This window comes from Patella vulgata, chromosome 3 (assembly GCF_932274485.2).
Source record: "Patella vulgata chromosome 3, xgPatVulg1.2, whole genome shotgun sequence".
NCBI lineage: Eukaryota > Metazoa > Mollusca > Gastropoda > Patellidae > Patella > Patella vulgata.
In genome coordinates this window covers 75042563-75064764 of record NC_065881.2, presented here as the reverse complement: position 1 = coordinate 75064764, position 22202 = coordinate 75042563, and the positions used below count along the sequence as shown (strand labels likewise).

Genomic DNA, 22202 nt, shown 5'->3' with positions numbered 1-22202 from the left:
GGGTTACGAATCTATTTTTATTTTATTTTTTAAATAAGTATCTTTATTAGTCAAACCCGGTTTAGGGGTATTTACGTGTCCCTGTGCATTGAAATTGTGTTCAAGTTTAACGCAGAGGTGTATTAGAGTTGTCCCCCTTACACTACCAGACAAATTGAAAGAAAGCATTTATTACGCATTGGTGGGCAAACAATCGTAGTTGTTCAACAATATAATAAAAAGTAAGACCCACGCAGACAAACAAAACTTCATAATAAATAGTTAACTGAATCATCATACCGTCATTTAAGATTCCAACCCTTTAAATAAACGTATCAGCACGTAAGCACCAATTTAATGTTACCGGGAAAGTTCGATATTAACCCATAAATACAAGTATGTAAATATAATATTGACTTATCTGAATATTCATATAAATGTGATGGTTAGACTTATTTAACGTGCATATTAGGGACAGTGGCATACTAAACTTGTCTCCACTTGAGAACAGACATTAAGCTAGTTGACCGACATTTTTAGTCCTAAATAGACGATTTTAGTCGAAAACACTAAGTATACTCGAGAACTTTGAGAACTTATTTATTCCACTTCCTTGTAATAAAACTGTGTGTATGAAAGATATTAAATAGATTAGAGTCACATTACAAAAGAGTATACTATTTTTTGGATATGGCGGCCGTTCAGGACAGAGGCCTATTATCAAAGTAGATAGTTCTTCGGGGCAGAGTGGGGCAGTAGTAGTTGCACAGATGGCCTCTCCAGAAAAATATTCCAACTGAACAGATTTTAAATTCATGTGCAAGAAACTGGGAAAGAAGAGTATTGTGTTTACGAGAGTGACTTTAAACCCCATTTCATTCCTTTCCATTGTAATTCACATCGAAATCAATCCTAATCCAGTTATTGATAAATACAAACTGAATATCACCAACGACATTATATTGAATGTTTGTTTCAAATGAGTTAAGTATAAAATCAGCGTACATTAGTAAAAATATTTGATTAATATGTTTGTTAAAGTAATTACCAATATTATACCAATGAAGTGTATAATGCACACGTTTTAGATCATAAGGTCTGTCACCGAGTGCTGTGGGTGTCTCCTATTGCTGAAATACAGTTACAACATATGTTAGTCCCGAAATGTCCTGGCTATTGTCGAGTGGACGCACATCTCTCGCATTAGTTTCGAAACGTACACCGATGAAGCTATTTTGAAGCTAAATGGAGTTACGCCCCTTAGCAAAATTGTTTAAAAACAGATTGCGTTTCCCCTCGAACAGTTAGTTAATAATACATATATACAGCGCACACCTGTCATCACCAGTTACAGTCGACTTATAGATATACAGCTATAACCAAGGGCTATATTGTACAAGGACCCATACTTACCTGTATCAATGATAAAAAGTCCTACAATTTATGGATTGATTCAAAACAAATATCTTTGAAGGTGAGTTCAAATTTTACATATTACAACCATTACTATCCCGCAAAATAAAAGAAACTTTCTTAGACAAATCTAAAAATTGAGTCAATTAATTTAGTTGTCAACACTTTCTGATTTGCTGATATTTATATATGTTTGTTTTTAAATCTACGTGTTGTTTACATAGGTATATATAAACACTACCATGCTTTATGGCCTATTAAAATATAACAGTATCAGTTTAAAAATACGAAGATTTTACATAAAAAGTAAAAGAAAGAGACAAAACAAGATAAAATAAACAATCATTGATATGCGTGTAAACAATTTTAATATTGTGCAACTGTGCTAGATAATTTAATGGTCCAGTAATGTTATTCCGAAACCGAGAAAAGTGGTGTGAAATTCGATTTTAATCACTTTTTTTTCGACTAGCTCAACTCTTCTCAGCCAAATTCCATGAACCGTGGAGGTCAGAATGCATCCGGTTTTGTTTTTAGGGATACTAGGTTTTAATTAAAGAAATATGATATCTTACACCGTCTTTAAATACACGTATATTTCTTTCGGTAAACAGGGGGGTGGGTGGATGGTCGAATGGTTAGCGCGTGTGCGTTGTATCATAAGGTCTGTCATTGAGTCAACTGGCGTGATTTTGATTCCCTGGTTGTACGTGACAAAGAGTAGGGTGGCCTGTCCAACCTCGTGGGTTTTCTCCGGGTCTCCCCGGTCTCCCCCCCACTGCTAAAGACCCCTACGAGCAAGCGATTCATTTAAACAAAATTGAACCATGTGTTAGTCCCGTAATGACCTAGTTTGTGTCGAGTGGACGTTAAACCCCATTTCTTTCACTTTCTTTTTCCTTCGGAAAACACGCCTGTGTTAAATACACAGAGGGGGTACTTAGAAGACGTGCTCAGTAAAATTCTAGAAACATTAGACTCGATTGATGTTTCTCTTTTTTTTTAGCGTATACAGCTCTCGGTGATATCCGTCCAGCTAAGTTTGTACAATTCAGTTATTTCGGATTCTTTGAAATGAAAAATCTTAGATGTGGGAATCACATGTAGGTGGCAACCATATCAAATAAAATCTTAATATTTATCAAATATTTCAAACCTTGAGTGTCGCTTTAAAGATAAGAGTATAAGGTAGTACTCGGTTTGTTTACAGGAGTATTAAGTATATAAACATTCCTAGGTTTAAGAGTTTAAACACACAGACTATAATTAAATGAAACGGAAATTCTCTGGGATAGCGATTGTATTTGTTTGTGAAGAGTTAATATTTATTTATAATGTAAATTATGTGTCATTTAACGCAGTGGGGCTTATAGATAAAGCCGATGGATTTAACTAGATTTGGTTAATAGTTTATTCGGTTATTGGTAAGTAGAAAAGTGAAACAAAATGGTGTTTGTTTTATTTACAGTTCAGTTGCTTCGCTGTTTCCGTTTGCCCTCGGGAGAGCCACGGTGGCTAAGTAGGTAAGACGTTGGCTTGCTAGCCTAGAAGTCATGGATTCGCTCCCAGTGTTGGCCTAGAAAGTTCATCGAGAATTTCCGGTGTGGTTTCCCGATGTTAGTGGTGCAGGACGGAGGGTCCGAGGACAGATGTCTAGTCCTTCGGATGGGACGTAAAACGACGTCCCGTGTACACATTGTAATGCACGTAAAAGATCCCTTGACTGTTGGAATTCGATATAAAATTAGGACGCTGTCCATCGGTCCGAGCAAAATTCCCATCATTAGCACACTCTATGGCGTATGCCCGTCTCCATTAGCCCAGTCGCAGCAGAACAGTAGGACGTTAAACCCCATTTCACTTCATTTTTCAATTACCCTCGAAATTAAAGGATCTAATCTAACATCTTAAAAGGAGTTCACATCTTGAAAATTCTTCACATTGTAATTAGATAACACTATCTGTTCACTATGATTTAGCTAGGGTTACGGTACAAGATAGCTTTAGCTATAAGAGTTGGTGAACAGCTTCTGAAATCCTCACTGATATTCTTTCCATAAAAGAGAATCGTATGTATCTCTAGCATACGTGATTTAGATCATTATGTTAATTATATTCTATGGATTCATTTTGTAATTTATCGATTAAACAATCGAATCAAATCACAATCTACCTTTTTCACCGATTGAACTACCAATGGGTTTTAATGACTAAAGGTCTCAATGAATACATTTATATCTGACAGTGACAAAGTACGTTTGTTTATCGTTGATGATCAATAAGTTCTCGTTCTGATTTACGGGTCCACATTTCAAATAAATAAACCATAAAATATGGTGTAATTTAATGAATCAATAAATTCTGGTTGTTATGATCATAAAATCTACAGTTTACTGTATAAGTGTCTCTTACAGTATTGTAATAATATTATAACAGGTACTATATATATACGTAACGTACATGTAAAGCGACCTGTTTTTTTCTGGCATACGTTTAAAGATCATTTAAAAGTTTATTTGGATATATGTATATATTAATTTAGAAGCTAACTGGATCGTATACAACGTGTGCAACCATTTACAGGTAACTCAATCGTATTATTTGATTATTTTGATGTATACAGTTCATCTTCTATGACTCTTTTATTTGTATGGAGACACTGTATAGCACCACAGGAAAAAAGAGCAACCCTTTTCCATTTCTTATAAAATTCATGTTGGAAATCTCAGCTCTTTCTGTCCTTGATACTTTACGTTAAAGTTGACATTGTTAAACAAATGGTGTGATAATTCTATGCTAATTCTTTCCGGTAAATTGGGGTTATACGTCAGAGTCACGAAGTTAACATCCCTCATTGAATCACATTGTTATTTTGAATTGTATATGCTGGTTTAAATTCCAGTTGAGTAGAAATAGCTAACGAATATTTAGACCCATCTCCCGACACAATGATGATACCAAGCTGTTTCAGTTTTTATTACAAATGGGAACAGCTACTCGAATTGAGATTTAGAAAGATTGCTGTTACATACATAAAATGGTCATAGAACACAACCAAATCCCACCTTCTTTCTTTTTTTTCGTTCTTTGATAAAGGCACAGCGGTAAAATTTCTCCGAACCACTTAGTGGAAAATTGTATCATTTATTATGACGTGCCCCCCCCCCCTTGTTAGCGGAGCAGGGCAGAGGACCAGGCAAAGGACAGTGTATAGTCGACGAAAAATGAGGTCCTGTGTACAAATTGGTGTGCACGTTACAGATCCCTTGTCAGTTGGAATTCGATATAAGAGTAGATCGTAGCGCCGCTGTCCGGGAAAAAAATCCCTCATAGCACACTATATGCCCGTCTTCAATAGCCCAGTCGGGGCAGAACAGTGGGACGTTAAACCCCATTTCATTTCATTTTAAACACGGTATGGCGTCTGTCCATCTTCATTAGCCCAGTCGGAGCAGAACAGTAGGACGTTAACCCCCATTTTGTTCATATCAACACATACATATCTTAGTTAAATGTTTGATTCTGGTAGTTGATGGCAGACGAGAGAGAGAGAGAGCGAGAGAGAGAGAGAGAGAGAGAGAGAGAGAGAGAGATGGGGTTTAACGTTCACTCGACACAAACTAGATCATTTCGTGACTAACACTTGGTTGAATTTTATTTCAATAATTCACTTGAGCGTAGGGGTCTTTAGCAGTGGGAGGAAACCGTAGGACCCGGAGAAAACCCACGAGGTTAGACAGGCGACCCTACTCCTTGTCACGTACAACTGGGGAATCGAAACCACGCCAGTTGACTAAATGACAGACCTTATGATACAGCGCGCACGTGCTAACCATTCGGCCATCCAAACCCCCGATGGCAGATGAACGTTACTACTTACCTTACTGGATTTGACCAAGGCATGGGTTGTTTGTAGGACTGAAGAGAAAGTTGAATGATTCCATTCCAAATGCACGAATTCGGAGTTTATAATTGTATATTATCTATATATATATTTACAGAATGACAACAATGGCACTAGAAGGACAGAGACCATGGACATTTGGAGGGAGACCAAAGAAAAAGCCAGCGAAACTGAAAACTCCTCAAATAAACACATACTTTAGACAGGTAAATTAAATTCCCGTGTCAACTCACTCTTAAAGTAACGATACGTGCTTTGCATTTTTCGCTGAAATAGCAAATTTCTCACGGCTTAATCCACGCTAATATGTACACAGGTTGATTATTTAACTAAGAAAACAAAATCAAAATACCAATACTAGATAATTTCCCAACTTGGATTAAATTGGATTTAAAACAGGTCCATCAATTTGGTCCGAGGTAAATAACATGGCGGCGTCTTGCTACACAGGGAGAAGCACAGATCTATTGAATTTTCAAATCCTAAATGCTGAACGGAATTTAACCAATTTTTGACTGTTATTACTATTAAAGATTCCACTTTCCTAATTTCACGTATATAGTCGCGCCAATGTGAATATGACTTATGTTTATAGCAGAAACAGATACTAAAGAAATATGTTAGTTAAAGATAAGTCCTTCTGACCGTTCGAGATATTCTATTCGGATTTCAAAAGTCAGATCGTCGTCAGAAGACAAAGAAATGTTTGCCAGTCTCGCCATTATCTGTCTTTTGTTAAATGCAGTGACAATTTTAAAATACATAGTAAATACATTTGAACATAATTATTTATACATAATTATTAGTATATTAAAGATACATTAAGTAATATTTAGATAAAGAGCTAGCCATTCTTGCTATAATAGTTAAAGATGCATTATGTAAGATTTAGATAAAGAACTAGCCATTCTTGCTATACTAGTTCGAAAATAGATAATGTAAAATGAACAATTTGAAAATTTCATTCAAATTACTCTATTGCGAGCGAAGAATTAGGCTTTGAAGGTTTGACAAGACGTCTGCATTAATTTCAACCACCGTACTGGTTGTTCGAAGCTAAATCTCGCTCCCTCATTTTTTTTTAGCTTAAATCAAAATACGGCTGAACTGTTCTAATCTATTATGACCTGGATAAGTTAATTGATGTAAATTGATGTATAATTAATAATTTAGAAATTATTTCAGGCCTAAAGTAAAGAAAGACCTGCAATAGGCAGATTTAGCGCTTGCATAATGTATGTTTAAATAAGTGTATTTTGCATTCGACCCTAAAATGTTTTTCTCTCCCGGCATTTTATCTCGGTACATAAAGATTGCCATGTTTAGAAATAACAAAAACAAACAACAAGTCCCAGAAATATTTTACGCTTCACTCGAGTAATCATTGTCATAGTTTCGCTTTTAGACTATACACCAACAACGGACATGTTCAGATCGCTCAGATATTCACGTTTCGAATTTCAATTTTTGAGTTGTATTAAACATTAATTAGACATTAATTAACCTATCCAGATCATAATCAACTCTAGATGGCGTCGCTAGCCTGCGAACTGTAGTGGATTATGAGCCGATTTACTGCATAACTTTCCTTCACGATTTAACGATTAAATGGGTAATCGAGACTATGCTGTTTATCGTACTGACTTTAGTAATGCTGATCGAGGCTAGGCGGAAATTTCAATTGCTTATTTTTCAGCAAATTGCCTTTACATTACCAAGTTTTTAACTATTATAGTGAGAACTGCCAACTCGTTATCGAATCTCCCATAATGTATCTTTAAAGTTGCAATTTCATATTTTTACGTTATATTTTTAACATTTATTAAAATAAAGCCTTAAAATAGATGGTATCTATAAACAGTTCTACCTTGTTAAAGAAATATCCTATTAATCCTTTAATTCACTATTGCCAGTTGAGAAATTGGCAAAAATATCATTTTCCTCTTCAAATTCAAACGTTTTAAAAAAGCTACTTCATGGTGGAGAATATAAAACAAGGGAGGTAATTGGGAGGTAATTGTGTTATTATTTCCGGCGTAAATGAGTTTGTGAGAATGACACCTATGATCGTATAATAGTGAGTTGACAACCTATTGAGCAAAAGACATAGAAATAATTATGTTTTTACTTTCTTAGAAAATATGAAATTGTAACTTTAAGTCAGTGCTTAATGAACACTTGTTGTATTAAGTCGGCGCTTCATTTGCCAATGTTATTAATTAAGTCATTATAAATTATTCAAAATCAATTACATTTATTTTCTTAGTGAAATTGGTAATGCCCATTTAAAATATTTATTAAACTTCATTACACCCGACCGATTTCTTTACTTTTCCCGCTCTGAAGAGTCTTAATTTTCCGTCGCAAATAATCTATAATGCTTTCCATAAAATCCGCAGTTAATAGCCATGTCTAATTGTTTAAACATGCTTATCTTTAAAAGTAAACACTAACAGGGACTGGTAAAAAAAAGTGCGCTAACACTATTTGTTCAAAATAGTTGGCGTGTTTAAGGAAAACTCTACTTTACCTATATCGTTTAATACACTTAAAGGGGCTATAAATAAACTAATGTATAATCCACTTAGTAACCCCTTCAAGGATTGTTTCACCTTTTATATGCTTATAGCTTCTAAGGCGGTATTCGTGTAGATTAGATTGATTCAAAAGATTTAAATTTCAACACACAATGCGCGATTTATACCGCCTGTTTGCATGGTATTAACCGCTAACTATAACGGTATCTAGATGGTTTCGCTCTTTAAACTTGGGTGTGTGTGTGTGTTGGGGGTGGGGTGGGGCTTGTTTTTATTCTCTATCTGTGGTTAATTAAGCACATGCGTGAAGTTGACCAACTTGTTTAGGCGCTGGCTCACTCCCCAGAAAGTTGTATATTTGATTTCGCTGTTGGACGAGAAAGTTCCACGAGAGATTTCGCGTTGTCATTGGTGCAGAATGGTGTCTATATTGGACAAATAACCTTGGTCACATGCACGTAGAAGAACCCTTCGAAAAAAGAGTAGGCCATATCGCTGTTGTACGGCAAAATTTCCCCCATAGCACATTCTATGGCGCACTTTCATTAGCCTGATAATTTAATAGTCGTGTTTCATTGATAAATGACACTATTTCTTTGTTATTTTCTTTCCGGCCACATTTAAAAGCACCTATATAAACACTGACCATAAAGTATGCAAATGATTGCCACTCGATGCGAAACATCTTGGATGTTGGACACCCTCTAAAGTATATAGTGTTTATATTGTACAGTTAGTTACCATAAAGGAGAAGAGAGGTGAATATTTCATACAAACTGTAACATCCACGCAGCATAAAATATGTCATTTCGGGACTAACATGTACATGTAGTTCAATTAGCAGGACCCGGAGGAAACCCAGATGGTTCGACAGGCGACCCTACCCCTTGTCATGTATAAGCTTTGAATCGAAACAGTGCCACTTTACTCAATGACAAGCACGAGTTACGCCATACCCCGTCCTCAACCTTTAAATCAAATACAACTTAACATAAATTTCAACTGGTACTTCCCCTTTAAGAAGTTTTATCCACGTATGATTATATCAGTATTAATTCTCAGTAGGCAAGTTTTATTTCCCTTTCTACTTCCACTAGAAAGCTTTAGATCCATTCTATATTGGAGCATTTGAAATATTGATGGTATGGAGTAGCCCTACAATATTATAACAGGCTAGGCAATTCATTCAAAATTTACATTACGAGCACCCATTAAACCTATTTAAAATACGTAAAGATCTATATGATTACATGTAAAGTTTATAAATGGAATCGCTTAAAGGTATTTTATATACATGTAATGGACTCTATGAGGACTTTTAATAAAGTTACTTACTAAAGGCTATTGTATATATTACTATAATATAGTAACTGTTTCAATAACAATATTCATATAACATATCCTTTACTAACATACTGACTTTATTAGGTGTTAACGACACTTGATTATAAACTAGTTTCTTTGATGTCACGAATAAGGGTTAGGGTTACTGTTTTGTAACGATAATTTGGTATTTTCACTATTGAATCAGAATATGTTAGAATATAAATTAGTAAATTATTAAACCTCATAATCTTGTTCAATATCTACCTTGGATATAATTATTTTTATATTCTAAGAACGTATCTTATACTAATAATTAATATCTATATAGTAGTAGATGTTGAAATATTAAGTGTCCACTGCAGTGCTCTTTCTTTTAAAACCTTAAGACTCAAAGGAATCAAAATAAATTTTGATACGAAAATTGATAGAAAAAAACCTTTTAAGAATAAGAGGGAATTGAAAATTGGTATGGGGCGTGTAACAAAAGGGGTTTTTCCTGTTGTGTCGAGCGGATGTCTAGCGGATGCCGAGCGCATGCTCTCTTTATTCTACGTATCAAACACGTATCATTTTGTCAACACCTTGATATTGATCGGTTGCTTACTCACAAATATATTGATGATCATTGCATCTTATTTACGAAATTGAGAATTTATATGAATCCATTAACATCTGGTTTTCTAAGATCCGTATTTAACATTTATTGCTGGAATAAACTTTGGAATAACAATTCAAGTGCCCATACGTTTTCAAATCGAAGTAACAGCCAGTCAGTCATATTATATGTAGCTTCTTTATTTCGTAATTAAATCACGGGGTTGGGTGGTCGAATGGTTAGCGCGTGTGCGCTGTATCATAAGGTCTGCCATTGACTCAACTGGCGTAGTTTCGATTCCCCGGTTGTACGTGACAAGGATTAGGGTCGCATGTCCAACCTCGTGGGTCTTTCTCCGGGTCCTCCGGTTTTCTCCACTGCTAAAGACCCTTACGTGCAAGCGAATTATTGAAATAAAGTTGAACCATGTGTGTGTGTCTCTCTCTCTCTCTCATTCTCTCTCTCTCTCATTCTCTCTCTCTCTCTCTCTCTCGTAATTAAATCGAACACGAACATGTGAAGTAAAGGTGTTGAAATATTAAAATAAAGCAGATTTAATGCAAAGCTCAATTACATGTGTTTAGCCACACTGATCAGGAGTAAATTTTCGCTAGTGCGCTACAATCACTGATAAGGATGACATCGATGCGACTTAATGAGTCCCAAATATTAACTTTTTTCTTTCGTCAAATTGAATTCTAAAACATTGTTTTCATGGTTTTCATTTATTAGAAAAATAAATAAAGACGTTTGAATTATTTGTAGTTAAAAATCATTGCCTATTTAGTGTAAATGGGTATTAAAATAAGTAAAATTCACCATTTAGCCCGAATCCGTAACGTCTTATGTAAACAATGCACGCGCTATTGAGCCAATGATTGACGCCGCGTGATGTTACGTCACGTGACGAAACAGTCGTCTGTTACAGAGATATTAGAAGATCTCTGTGAAACAGGTTGGTATATAGCTATACGAATATCCAATTAAATGAGGATTTATTTTAGGTGATCTGAAATGGCTTAACATGCCTATCATAATACACGACACACGCCCCATTTTACGTATGGGGATTTCAAAGTCTGAAGTTGTTTTTCACAGCAGATTTATCATCCAACGTGTTTACATACAAAGACAGTTTTTTACGCCCACATTTCAGTGTCACCCTGTTGATTTGTCGGCCCCTCAACGATTGGCTCCTGAAAACGGATTTTCTTTTATCGTATTGAATTATTAGAGGGTGGACTCTATCGATATCCAGCGTTCCGCAGCCTTCCGTCCCACCTCATTATCAAATTTGATCGACATCCATTGTCCTGTCAGTTCAGATAAGCTGCTATCTATATTTTTTTTCGAGGCATATATAGCTTCCTGTATAGACGTGTGTAACTAAGTAACACTGTTTATTGATATAATTCATCCTGTTTAGAATTCAACTGTACTTCTGAAGAAATTGATTAAAGTTATTCATTTAGGATTAGAATTTTTTAAATGTTTGTTATTTTACTGGGAAACACATCAGTGATTAAATTGAATGGCATCCTCCATTACTCATTAGTCTCATGAAACTAGCAAGAGACTTTTAAATTTCCAATACATATAGATTTATTCTTCTAAAGAATATTAAAAATACTGGAGCTTTGTTTGCTTTCTGCTATTACTGTTTACTGCAAATAGAAACATATATTCTAGGATATTGACTTATCAATGTGTAGTAAAATTATATTGGCTCAATGATTTGACAAGGAAAGCTTATAGGCGTTCCGATGGGACGCAAAACCGAGGTCCTATATATGCCACTGAGAGTACCTTAATGATACTCATCTTCAGTAGCTCGATTGGTGCAGAATTATACAGTAAACCCCATTCCTTTTCAATTCATTTCGCTTTCCAGAAACCCCTATAAGATTGTTTTTTCTTTTCCTGACTTAAAAACCTGAAACTAGGCTACAATTTAGAAAAACCCCTACTTTAAGATTGTTTTCTCTTTTCCTGACTTAAAAACATGAAACTAGGCTAGATTTTAGGCAAACAAAAATTTCAAATATACCACAATCAAATTACACTGAAGAACCCAATTTCCAATATTTAAGCGTCAATAAATAAGAAGACAGCCATAGGAATATTTATCCAATAGCTAAATTTGATTCCATCAATTAATACAAATTGCTATCGATCTGGTTTGGGTTTTTTGCTATTGTGGTATGGCCATTAATATATGCTACTGAATTATTTACATGACAAAAGGGGAGTATTTATTGCTTTGTAATTGATTTTCTATTTTATTAGAATAAGCCGTATATAAAACAGATCGAGGAGAACTTTGTTTACGTTTTTTTTTTCCAAAAGATATTAGACACAGAAAATTTGTCTGTGAAAATTATTTAATCTAAAAAGGGCAACATTTTGCGTGACTGACTCTGAATAAGTGTGTGCGGTTTGGGATACGGGGTTGTCTCCGATCCAAATAGACTATACACAATATTAAAGCAGTACCTAACCCCATACCGCATCTCCTTAAAAAAACCAATACGATTGCTGAGAATTTCAATCTGAAAAATGTAAAAACATTTTGTTGTTCATAATATTTCACACTTATCTTAAGATCGCGGGTGTTTCTCATTTACATTTATACGATAAACATCAATACCATCTGCGTCATTATATACATTGTTTCCGGTATTAAGATGTATATCTTGAAAGTTTTTTTTTTGCGGATGCAAGTTATTAAAGATGCAAATGCGAGTGAACAAAATATCTTATTTACTATTCATTATATTCACAAAATATTGTAATTTTGATCAAAAGATCCGGGATCCTTTGAATAAGTTACGCCTTGATCCTATCAATTGGACGTCACCGTTTTAAAGTCATTTACATAATTTTCCCAAAGCGGATATAACATATTACGAAAGTTTTGCTTTGTTCAAAGTTGATCAAAAACTGGATATCAAGTAGTAAGTTTAGTTTATTTAATTTGATCATGTGTTCGGATGTGTGAAATGAAATGAAATGGGGTTTAACGTGATATACTTTTTTTGCACCGGGTACCGAATGGGCTAACGAAGACGGCATATATGGCATGCTTTATTATTTTAGTTTCGTGAAAATGTGTATTACGGACCTCGGTTTTCTGTTCCATTCCGTCCTGCACCACTGACAAGGAAGAAACCTCAACGGAAAATCCCGATGAACTTCCGTGGCCAACAATGGGGGGGCCCAAGTCCCCCTTTGTTAGAGAGCCAGCTTCTTAGTCGCTGCGCTAACGAGCCTCCCTCGACTGTGCGAACTACATTTAAACTAAACTCTGCAAGGGAAAGCTAAATGTTTAAACGCAACCAAATCTGAATTTAAACACGCATTTCAGTGAAATATGAGTCTTTTCCATTTATACTAAAAGAAATATGTCGCTTTAATTTACGCAACATGTCTGTAACGCAAATGTTTAAGTTCCGATATTGCCCATGGTGTGTTACGTCAATAAAGTTTGTGTGTAAGCATTTTCAAGTCTCCGATGACTTAATTTTTTACCATCTATTCTCAGTAATGTCTCGGGATCGAGTTAACCGAGTTAACGTTAAGTTTACTAACCTAAAGAACGTAAATGATATTAAATTCATCGTCTTTTCAAGACAATACTTCAGTCTTTAGGGTATTAACGTATAGTAATTCATTGCAAGGGCTGCCAAAGGTTCTTTTAGCTAATGTGCTCATAGTCGACCTTGATTCATAGTCCCACCGATACGAGGAGGCACCATCAAGCAGAAAAAACTAGGTATGTTTCGGTGTATTAAATCATGCGTTGTATCGGGTTTCATTGTTTTGCAAATACAGAAGAGTCGAGGGAATTTGTTATCCGTTAAATACTTGATTAATCATACAATTTTATTGAAAGTAAATGAATAAACAGAGAAACTATGCTATTTTGAGTTCAGTGATAGGTAAATAAGATAATAGAAGATAAATAAAACCATGACAGGTAAATTGATATGCGTGATAAGTAACTCATCCGTGTGGACAATAGGACAGTCATCATTGACGTCAAAGCAGAGAGTTCGTTGTGGATCACTAACGCAAGGCGTCTGTAAGTTCCCCTTAGGCGCAGCTTGATTGTTTATTGATAGGAACTATATCAGAAGCTTACGGGACTATGTTTTCAATCTTAATTCCCCAGTGGTTGCAATACTTGCAGTATTTCACTTAAAGGTGATAATAAATTAATTATTTCAACAATTCAAGACAATTTTTTTCTGTTTTGATTTATAGAAAACAAACTCTTTGAATTACATTCAAATACATTTTTGAACTCTGTGGTTTCGATTAGTGTAGGGAACCTCTACAGTTATATGAGTCACCGTTTGATTAATTTCTAGTTTAATTTGTGGATAAGTGAAAAACAATCGATTAGCTTTCTGTATGTAAACTTTTATCAAGGGCAGAGTCACCTGACGAAACAAAACAATTGAAAAGAAAGCTATCAGCCATAACAAAGATATATGCATGTGTCTGAAAGTGTCAAGAGGGAGTGTTTTGTTTTACTTCGAACAAATTGTTCGTTAGTTAGAGGAGGTTATCGTCAACTTCCACCGAGGGTAATATCGCAGACGCATTTTGCTATACAAGCTTGTCAGAAGTGTCTTTCGGGAATGAGAGGCAAGTATAGCACGAGAAGATGAAAATGCTAATTCCGAACTAGCAACCCCTCAACTCAGTAGTTTAAGGGGTAGCAATACCGACCCTTTAACCCATATCAATGATCGATCGATCGACGAATGTTTTGACATTCATTGTGGGTTGGACTGTGGGTGGTGCCTTAGATTTGGAACCGCCCCTCCCCTATTCATATCTTCTAGATGCGCTACCGGTGTTGATGCAATTAATCACCCCATTAGGAACATTTTAGTACTTGTATGCCAAAAACCCTCGTATTTCTAAGAATTTAAAAACTTATTTTACAAAAAAAATAATAAAAATGGGAGACACGGTGGTTAAGTTGGTAAGACGCTAGCTCGCTAGCCTGGGGCGTGTTTGATCCTTGTATTGGGATTTTCTGACGTTGTTTCCCCTCGTCATTGGTGCAGAAAGGAGGGCCTGTCAAGGACAGCTGTCTAGTCGTTTGGATTGGACGAAATATGAAGACCCGTGTATATATTGGCGTTGCAGATGGAATTCGATGTAAGAGAAAGTCATATTGCCTCTGCCCGGGCAAAATTTCCCTCAAAACACACTGTATGGCGTATGCCCGTCTTTATTAGCCCAATAGGAGCAGAAAAGTAGGACTTTAAACCTCATTCCATTTCATTTCATTTTCAAAAATGAATTGGTAACCGCAGTGACATAATCGAGTAATCGAGAAATAATCAAGGGATGATATTGCAGAGTTTGTGAATACCAGAAGCACCACCCAAGGAAGACCATCAGCGCCACCAACACCAATAAACAGTGAAATCGCCTTTGTATATAAATCTAATGTATTGTATGTATTTTAATAAAACGAGGAAATATCACGAACTAATTTTTCATCATCCTAGGTCAGTGCTTATGTGGAGACTTAACCTCTCCCCCCAAATTCTTAAACCTAACCCTCAGTTGAAACTTAAATTTAAACACATAAAATAATATTTCTATTTACAGTTACAGAAATGCCAAGAACTTTATGAACGTCTACGACTCGACTCAACCAATACCAAACAGCTATTCACTTCACCCTTCCCAAAAATTCAGATGCGAGAGAGAACTTTCTTAAGCCTGAACCTTCCGCCAAAGAGAAAAAAGAGCGGGGAACTTCCAACTGATGTTGATACTATTTCTCAGCAGACCACTTCGTCCGAAAACATACACAGAATGGACACAGACAGACGCCATTGTGTTCGAATGACTCCCGCGAAATTATGCGAATATCTTCGATCGAAAGGGTTGGGGCAACCACGTGTTTTTACATCCTCTTATGTTAAACGAGAAAATGAAACAATTATCAAACCGCACCCAAGACCATTTTTTAATCTTTTATCAAAGAATCGTCCGAGAAAAACTAAAGGTCACATTAGATTCAATAATGACAAAGACAATACTCGTGTAGCTACAAATGCGGATGAACTTCTAAGATCAGCTTCTCAAGAAGACCTATATAATCACCCAGCTGAAAGGGGTAATGACTCTAGTTTACCACAACGAGATTCAAAAGGACGAACCGAAAACTCACTGGAGGGTCTCCAATCCGCATTAACGAAAGAAGAGCGGTTTAAAAGGATCGAAGCGTGGTTAGAGAATGTGAATAATGCCCAAAAAGAGATTTCAGATTCTGAAAGTGATTTACCAGCAAACTGTGAAGCCTCTATTCTTTCAGATTCCATTACTATAAACCTGTCTTCCGCCAGACTCAACGATACATCATCGGAAGTAAATAGTGTCTTCTTATGAACATTTTAAGCATCTGATTTATGTATGGCTTTGTATAAAACTTAAGCTGCTGTGAAGTTGATATTATTTGGATCGTGTACAGTCCCGGGATTGTACAGCGAAATACTCAATGTATACGGTTGTTGTTATTGTTTGAAATGTCTGTGTAATTTGTGTGCCCCAGTTCGACCCTCATAAGAAACTATACATATAGCTTTTTTACGATTGTGTATGTTTCATAAGAGATGATTTTTGAGTTTATAAGTTTATAAAATTTGGGTTCGATCTGGGTTGCACGGTGAATCAAGATCGGAATTTGGTATTGCGCCCGTTACTGCTGCACATCAGCATTCAAATGCGCTTTACAAAACACACAACATAAAGACCATAACAAACATAACATGTAGCACACAATATAGCACACAATATGTCAGTTAAATCACTTTTAGCAGAGTTCCGTTTATTCCGGGAATGGGGGCTTATAAAGATGGGTTTTTAATGATTGTTTAAATTTGTCTAATGTTAAAGATGACTTTACAGTATCTGGACCAGCCACACTGAACGCCCTGTCTGCAAAAGTTCGTTTTTTTAGTAAATGAAACATAAAAGAGATCAGTAGTAGCTAAACGTGTTGAACGTCTATTTAAGTTAACTGAAACTAGATTTTTTAAATAGTCAGGGGCTAGATTGTACATGCCCATAATCTGTATATCAACCATGTACTGAATATTTCTCATTCAGAAATTAAATGGCCGTGCCTGGACTGAGATTAAACATTCTGTCATTTCATACAACGTTCGTGATTTAGTTATATTTAAAACTCATGACAAATACCATGTTGATTTCTAATGGCGAATGGAATTACCTTTGACTGTTGTAACCATCTTATGTAAACACCAATCAATTAACCAAATAATAGTATAGATGAATTAGGTAAATAATGTTATATGTTACTCTCTCTCTCTCTCTCTCTCTCTCTCTGCCCACTTGTATAGATAAATTAGGAAAATAATGGTTAGTTTTCTCTCTCTCTCTCTCTCTCTCTCTCTCTCTCTCTCTCTCTAGGGGGGTTGGATGGCCGAATGGTTAGCACGTGCGCTGTATCATACGGTCTGTCATTAAGTCAACTGGTGGGGTTTCGATTCCCCGGTTGTACGTGACAAGGAGTAGGGTCGCCTGTCTAACCTCGTGGGTTTTCCCCGGGTCCTCCGGTTTCCTCCCACTGCTAAAGACCCCTACGCGCAAGCGACTTATTAAAATAAAATTGAACCATGTGTTAGTCCCGAAATGACCTAGTTTGTGTCGAGTGGACGTTAAACCCAATCTCTCTCTCTCTCTCTCTCTCTCTCTCTCTCTCTCTTATACCATCCCAGCATGTGTACATTAATTGTTATAGAATACTTTTGTTTTGAATTTCCTGTGAAAGGACTCGGATAGGGTATACAGGTAGAGTATACAGATAATGCCTGTTGTCTAAATAGTTCCAGCTCAGTAGACTAAAATGTAACTTTCATTACGTTCACTGCTGATGTATGTCTTTTGTCTAAATGGTTTCAGTCCAGTAGACCAAAATCTAGCTTTCTATATGTATGTATTTTCTTGTTATGATCTTATTTACAATATTTTATGATATTTACACTGCATGATGCGAAATAAAATATTGTTTAAACAAGCTAAATCGCTATTTTTTGTCATCTAGAAATGGACACAAATGGGTCGCCACCCATATAAAATGAAATATGCATGTATATAAACTGATTTACATTCAATCGTTTCTGTTTTTACTCTAATTTCTAATCAGTTATGTTCGGAGATATACGCGAAGAGTCCCAATTTAATGGTCGTCTTTGACGTCTGGTTATTCCAGTCTAGACCTGCACTATTCTCCTGTGGGGTATGTTTAGCCTTGTTCATCGGGTCGTTTCATTACAGACGCCCACCCTTCCTCGGTAAGATAACAACATTAATGCTGATTTAAATTGACCAATAAATTGTGTTTTAAATGTCTAAACTGTGGAAGATATTGAATTAGCGACTTATCTCCTTTAAGGCAAGTTTACCCAATTGTAATACTGACAGGAAAATCTTCACAAAGCACCGACTGTGCTAATGAAGACGGGCATACGCCATACAGTTTGGTATGAGGGAATTTTGCCCTGATAGGGGCACTACACCATACTTTTATATCGAATTCCAACTCAGTGGTTCTTTTACGTGCACGCCAATGTTTACACGGCACCTCGGTTTTTCGTCCAATCCAAACGACTATACATTGTCCCTTGCAGGCCCAAAGAAAGACCTGCAATAGGCAGATTTAGCTCTTGTATAATGCATGTTTAACTGATCAATTAATCTATATGAATAATAATTTCCAAAATATAGTTTACTCGAAATTGCTTTTAGTATATTTGACAAATACAGATCTCTGTCAGACATATAAGTTGGGTTTCGGGTCATGCTACAGAACCAACCTCCCAGTTTTAAACATAACCCACTATTATAAAGTATCAATAATTATACAATTTTTTAATGCATTTTGGATTATAGTTTTATGGATGCTTTCGCGGACTCGGTGTTAGAGTTTCTTTCGGGTGGTAGGATGCCCAAGTTTCAGATAATTTAGATATGCTGTGTATATAAAGCATAATTAATGATGAGCATAATTTATACGACTATATTTTTAGTTATTATAATCCCCATCTGCAATCCTCTTGACGCACATTTGGGTATTCTAGATGCGTACATAGCCTTCTCCTTGCTCTCATGCAGTGAGATTAAGGCCAAATACCAAATGGTGTCATTTTGTATATAGTTCTTCAATGGAATGACCATTTATTGTCGTGGAATTTAACAGACTTTATGGATTATATAATATTGTGGTACCACAGTACTGGCGGCCTGATTACATAGTTGGCAATACCGTGGGAACTCCTGTAAAACTCGGATTTGATGAGATGCCAGTTCAAATCTTCCACACTGCCGACGTAGCCTAGTTCCAAACTATTTACTTGAAAGCGCCATGCACGATTTTAACATTCAAAATTATCCCTTTGCCACTTGAGTCTGCACAATTGTTTTATTGAATAACTTCGCACATTTATAGTCACTAAATAAACGGTCATGTTGTACTTAATAAGCTGTGACCCTTTAACCATCTATAAATAATGCACTGAAAGATGGTTACGAGTGTCGGTCATAACATCCGGGCACTTGTGAGTAAAAGATAGGTTACGTGCCCTTGTTTGAAATTAGTCTCGCTTAGCCAGTCTACCGACCGCTCTACGTCTAATTGACAGGCCGGGATATTCAAGACTACTTTTTTACAAAAGATAACAGAAAGCTGGAACAAGAGCAATCCACCATGGACAGACAGATTACCACGTTCATTCCAGTATTTCTTCAGACAGGTCGAAAGTTGATTGAGTTCTTGCCAGCCCGTTTGCGTGTCTTGACAGACTACATTTAGAATGTTGTCTTTCCTGGTTTCGGATCTTGTATTATCCAATCTACGATATGTTGCTGGCAAGTTAACCATTACGGCGTTGATGTAACAGTCTGAGTGGATTTCCAAATCATTAGGTGCTAGGTTAAAACTTAGTTTGCTGGTTCAGCAAATGTCATGGACATTTGACATGCTGAGAGTATGTTCACAGATGAAGAACTTATCGCCCCAACAGAACCACTGAGTTGCACATGCGACACACAATAGCGCCATACACGTGGGAGGGGTTCATTGTCAAATTTGACACTTCAAGGAAGGTTTGATAAAACTGGCGCGTGCTGGTTTATCTATTCATGTTTGCTTTCCTATCGGTTCTTGCATAAGATTTGCTGTTTAGCGTATCTTTGCTTAAATGTGTTACCTTTAATTTGAACGGGAGACGTGTTCGTCGTCGTCAACGTCAACCGACAATACTGCAAGAATTGGTCGTGGCACTGCAAGGGGAGTGATTCAGATTGCCCCAAATCGTGATTGGACGGATTGATGGTGCAATTACTCATTTAATTTAAGACAAAAATCAAAAACGTCCATTTTCACTTTTTACGGTGTATCTCTTTGCGAGTGAAATGGGGCCTTCAGATAAGCCGCCCATATGAACTGTTTATGTTTATGTGTAGGCAATTGGCCTGTTATTAACATACACTGGTTACCTCCAATAAAAACAGCAGTGCATTTCCGCAGTTTTGTATTGTTTTTGAATATACCCTACTTTTTTTGAAGAGTATACATGTATATACTGTAAATTTTTATCCATTTTATTATATTTATATAATATGTATGTGATTGCCATTTTCGCAATGTATATACACATATTGCATTGATATTATATATATATATATATATATATATATATATATATATATATATATATATATATATATATTAATTATTTAGGGAGAGTGGTATTACATAAGCTAATTAATCCTGTTCCCCAATGCCATTCAGACAACCTGAATAAAAATATTGTTTATAAAACAAGGTCTGACCTTAATGTATATACCAATGAGCTATCTCGAAAGATATCACAAACTGTATAATGAATACATATTTTATATACATTAATTTTCATTCGCCTTTTCTCGTTACTCTTATAATACATCAGTGAGAATCACAATAATAAAACATTTCAAACCATCATAATCCTTACATGAATCCTTACTACCCGATATTCTGTTACACTGAAGGCAGGGCGAAGAGAAGAATTTTCTATAGCGAAGACAAAGACTGTCAATTCACAGCCGATTAATAACTTTAATTTTGATATAGCGATCTGGGCCCACAAGTATTTTTAACGGTCTATGCCAGCTCCAGTGGATTTTTGAGGTTCTAAAGAAAGACGAACATCTAACTCCATCTGAAGTTTGATGTTAGCTAGTTTTTTAGGTGGATGTCCAGCAATAAACATCCTTAAAATGAACATATTGTAGTTCCAAGTAATTTATTGGATAGTTGGTATGATGATAACAAGCGTCAAATCCTCCATCAAAGAAGATCGTTATAACTTATATACCGAAATATATAATTTGACAGTTTTTATAATCCCAATCTCCGACCTGTTGAAAGCGATGCAGATCCTTTAGAGGTATGGGTAACCTTCTCCCTGATTTCCATCAGCGAGGTTAAGGAAAAAGATCAAAATCTGGTGGGATTTGGTTACATGGGTCTTAAATGGACGGACATTTTCTTGGCTTGGAATTCAATTAGATATAATGGATTGGAAGACATGGTTATACCACAAGTGTAGGTATGGAGACCCGATGTTGTAATTGGGAATATGCCGCCGCCCCCCTCCCCCCAATAATTTAAAAAAAATAAATAAATCCCAAATTTCCACTCCGTCATAAACTTGCATGTTGTACAGTCCGAGTGATTTTTTTTACCGAACCCATCCTGCTGTAAACCTACTATAAACAATAAAACGTGAACCACTTGGGAAGTGCTTTTTACGGTCCTCAAAGTTTTTGGGTACAGGTTCAACGCGGCACGAATATGCATTCACTTTGATTCACTCAGTCCGTTGTTTGACACCTCCCTCTTTGTTCCGATAAGCTTGTGATTTGGCGACAGACAGTATCTGGTCAGTTCTGTTTATCTCGACGAACAGTGTCTGAAATACTGCTAGGCGGGATTTCCGGCAGTCTATTTCTCAAAATATCGTGTCGAAAATATTCATTCACTTTGATGCACTCACTCCGTACGTGTGTCACTTTCCTTTCTCGTCGGATAAACTAGTGATCAGGCGACCGACGGTATCTGGTCAGCTCTTTTTATCTCGACGATCAGTGCCTGCCCATGAATACTGTCAGACTGCATTTCGGGCAGTCTAGTTTTCAAAATTTTCTGGGGGAGGTGTCCCATACCCTCCGCAAGGGCTCACCACTTTGGATCTCATGAGGGGGCTTCGTCGAGGTTCGCATGTCAGTTTGACACTTTTCACTCTGGTCGGATAAACTAGTGGCCAGGCGACAGGCGGTATATGGTCATAACTATTTATCACGACGATCAGTGCCAGAAATACTGCTGGACTACATTTCAGGCACCCTTTTTTTC

The 22202-nt window shown here is 36.3% G+C and overlaps 1 long non-coding RNA gene across 1 annotated transcript; it reads left to right on the top strand.

Moving 5' to 3' along the window:
- Positions 1 to 1298: 1298 nt before the first annotated feature.
- Positions 1299 to 15764, top strand: LOC126816089 (uncharacterized). The gene is made up of 3 exons (XR_007678237.2): positions 1299 to 1453; positions 5394 to 5502; positions 15386 to 15764. It is a non-coding gene; the product is annotated as an uncharacterized LOC126816089 (long non-coding RNA).
- The last annotated feature ends 6438 nt before the right edge of the window (positions 15765 to 22202 follow it).